Source organism: Eurosta solidaginis, chromosome 4 (genome assembly GCF_040869045.1).
Source record: "Eurosta solidaginis isolate ZX-2024a chromosome 4, ASM4086904v1, whole genome shotgun sequence".
NCBI lineage: Eukaryota > Metazoa > Arthropoda > Insecta > Diptera > Tephritidae > Eurosta > Eurosta solidaginis.
Genome location: NC_090322.1, coordinates 100,069,435 through 100,073,627, shown reverse-complemented (window position 1 = coordinate 100,073,627; position 4,193 = coordinate 100,069,435).

Below are 4,193 nucleotides of genomic sequence, written 5' to 3'. Positions count from 1 at the left end.
TCATAAGTGGAAAGTGCCTTTCAGCGATTGGCTCTTTGATGGATCGGGAGCTTCGGGATATTCATACCTGGGCATCAAATGTTGGGATGAAAGTCAACGCGGACAAGACGGATATGGTCTTGTTTACAAAGAGATACAAGGTCCCAATTTGGATCAGGCCTAAGTTAGGAGGGGTGACCCTAAAGGAGAAACGTTGCACAAAATATCTAGGAATCATCCTAGACAGTAAGCTGTCATGGAAGCTCAACGTGGAGGAGAGGGCTAAGAAGGCTTTAACGGTACTTTATGCATGTAAAAGAATGCTGCGGTGTGCGTGTGGCTTATCGCCCTCTCTTTCTCATTGGATTTTTACAGAGATTGTAAGCCCTATTCTATACTATGGAGTTCTTGTTTGATGGAAGGCCACACAAAAAACAACCTACCTTAAAAAATTAGAGGGCGTATGCAGACTATCAATGCTAAGCATTACGGGCGCCCTGAAAACAACCCCGACAGCTGCACTGTATGCCATTCTGCACATTCCACCTGTAGACCTGGTAGCAAGGAACATAACGTTAACAACTGCAACCAGGCTCGGTGCCTCGGGGCAGCTTGAGCGCCGAATATACGGCCATAGTAGTATAACGTCATCAATCACAAGACGAACAGGCTACCTGATTCCCTATCTGCGCTTCGAAGGAAATCTTAAGGCCACAATAGAGAGAGAAGTTTGGCGCAAGGGTGCTCAAATAGCGGACGAGGCGACACATGTGTACACAGATTGTTCCAAAGTAGTGGAAGGAGTAGCGTCTGGGGTATACTGTGCTGATCCGGAAATAAACAGATCTCACAGGCTGCCGGATTACTGTAGCGTTTTCCAAGCGGAAATAGTAGCCGTAACCAAAGCAGTAAAAACCTTGGAAGAAAATAGCCCAAGCTGCAACGTGCTAACTTTTATATTGACAGTCAAGCAGCAACTAAGGCAATAATCTCGCATAGCACAGCATCTAAATACGTGCTAAAGTGTAAGCAGTACCTGGAGAGAACCGGGATAGGGAGAAGCATACATCTATATTGGGTCCCAGGGCATATGGAAATAGATGGGAATGAAAAAGCGGATGAACTAGCTAAAAAGGTCGCATCCCTTGATGCTTGCTCCGTGGATGTCCCAAATAGACTGGGCGAGATTAAGCGAAGGCGAGAGGTGCACACGATCGACCAAGCAGGAAAGGCGTGGGTTCAAGCGCGGGGCTGTAAAGTGTCGAAGATTATGTGTAGGTCTTACAACCTTAGACTAACAAAGTTGCTTCTATCATTAAAAAGAGAGGACTGTAGACTCATGACGGGTATTCTGACTGGACACTGCCTTCTGGCGTCACACAGTGTTTCGACTGTATGGAGTTAGGTGGAAAAAAGTCAAAACCATTATAGTTGTGCTCCTATATTAACTCAAACATTGAAATTGGATTATGCAGAAGCCCCATGCTTCTAATACTAAAAAGTTGAGTGTGTGTGTGTGTCTACATATGGGGTATTCCATCCCTTTTCGACCAATTTTGAACCCGACCCCTTTAGAATTGGCTGAAAGTTTTTCTTCTTTTTCTAGCTTACGAAAGACGTTTTTCAGAATTTTTTCAAATTTTTTCATCCAACTCAAAAAAAGTTATGAATTTAAAAAAACACCGTTTTTGTTTTCAAAATGCTATAACTTTTTCAAAAATTGACCGTTTGGTATCTTTTTTTTTTAATTGGTTTTTAAATGTACTTTTCGGAAAAAATACAAAAAAATGTTTAAAGTTTTTTTTTTGTAATTTTTCAGTTTTTCGAGATTTTTTGAAATTTCGCCATTTTTTTTCTCATAAAAAACTTTAATCAATTCTGCAATCATCCCCACTAATCTCGGAGTAGGCCGATATTTTTTTTTTTTTTTTATTTAATTTACTTTTTCAAAAATTGACCGTTTGGGATCTTTTTTTTAAATTTGTTTTTAAATGTACTTTTCGGAAAAAATACAAACAAATTTTTAGTTTTTTTTTCAATTACATAACAAAAAAAAAAAAATATCGGCACACTCCGGGATTAGTGGGGATGATTGCAGAATTGATTGAAGTTTTTTATGAGAAAAAAAATAAAAAATGGCGAAATTCGAAAAATCTCGAAAAACTGAAAAATTACAAAAAATAACTTTAAAAATTTTAAGGTTCGATTCGATCTCAAGGCCAGAACAATAATTTTTTTTCTAATGATAATTATTGTTATTTTTTAATTTTTCTAAATTTGAAAAATTGTATTTTGTTTTTGGAATAGTAAGTCGAAAATTTTTCAGACAACCTACCATAGCTGCGCAGATAGATCCATTTCGAAGGGTACTAAGCCTTCATCATCAATACGCTTTAGGCACGCTGCGCTAACCATTTAGCTATACAGCGGTGGTTTGTTTCACTGGCAAATTTGCTACTTCTATTCCTTTTTACCAACTATATTTATTCAGTGTTGCGCCATCTGGTGCAAATCACTGATAATGCAGTATTTTTGTTTATTGTCAATTACTTTGTTTGACATTACCAAGTGCTCATGGTTTATTAACAATTGTTTTTGTTTTTATCGGCCTATTGGTAAATGATTCAAGGTTCGATTCGAGCTGAAGGCCAGAACAATAATTTTTTTTCTAATGATAGTGATTTGCACCAGATGGCGGAACACTGAATAAATATAGTTGGTAAAAAGGAATAGAAGTAGCTAATTTGCCAGTCAAACAAACCACCGCTGTATAGCTAAATGGTTAGCGCAGCGTGCCTAAAGCGTACTGATGATGAAGGCTTAGCACCCTTCGAAATGGATCTATCTGCGCAGCTATGGCAGGTTGTCTGAAAAATTTTCTACTTACTATTCCAAAAACAAAATACAATTTTTCGAATTTAGAAAAATTAAAAAATAACAATAATTATCATTAGAAAAAAAATTATTGTTCTGGCCTTGAGCTCGAATCGAACCTTCAATCATTTATCAATAGGCCGATAAAAACAAAAACAATTGTTTAAAAATTTTATTGTATTTTTTCCGAAAAGTACATTTAAAAACAAATTTAAAAAAAAGAGATCCCAAACGATCAATTTGTGAAAAAGTTATAGCATTTTGAAAACAAAAACGGTGTTTTTTTTAAATGCATAACTTTTTTTGAGTTGGATGAAAAAATTTTGAAAAAATTCTGAAAAACGCCTTTCGTAAGCTAGAAAAAGAAGCAAAACTTTCAGCCAATTCTAAAGGGGCCGGGTTCAAAATTGGTCGAAATGGGATGGAATACCCCATATACATTAGGGTGATTCAAAAAAAAAAAATTTCCCAACTCTTACCCTTTTAAATCGTTTTTATTGTAAAGATAATTATACTTTGTCTCAGATTTGCTCAGCAGTCGTTTATTTAATAAAAACAGAACTACAACATACTTCCATATAAGGTTATCATTCACTTATGTATTTACTGTAAATAAATATTTCAAAACTTGCAATCGTCTCTGACTTTGGCTTGATTTGGCTTTTTCTTTCATTAAAAATGCTTTGGTTCTCTCCTCGGTTTTGCCAAACTTTTAGCGGCAATCTATATGATATATGTAATAAACACTCGAATGTTTTTATCAGCGCATGGAGTATAGACAACCCATAATCATAATTTTCAGTCTTTGCAATGTAAGAAGCAACTGGTATGTTCATTTGGCTAGGTTTGGCATTGCAAATGTAACAATTTTGGTTACCCTTCATCCGTGAGAGTATGCTACATATTTTTCCATCAACCATTGTTGAGAGGAGAGTGTGTTTCACTAGGAAATTTTTACAATAAATTGGCCTCAATTGATTAATTTGAACCCTTATATTATCTGCTTCGCGTTTCACTAAATCTGGTGTTTCTTTTTGAAAAATAAATTTGATTGGACGACAATATCGTGTTGATGAGGGTTTGGAATTTATCCAAATTGGAGTATCGTGATCATCATTTAACACAAGCTTTAAAGCAACGAAACAAATTAAAAATAAGTACTCGTCAGTTGCAGCAGCATTTTCAATTTTTTTCTTGTACATGCTATGCCCTATTGATTAGACTTTGTCAGCTCCAGAAAGGGACAAAGTGTCTAAGACGCGCTTAGTGGTTATATCTCGCAAAGACTGAAATCTAAAACTAGCAGAAGTCTCATCCACATGAGTGCATTCATCAGGTGG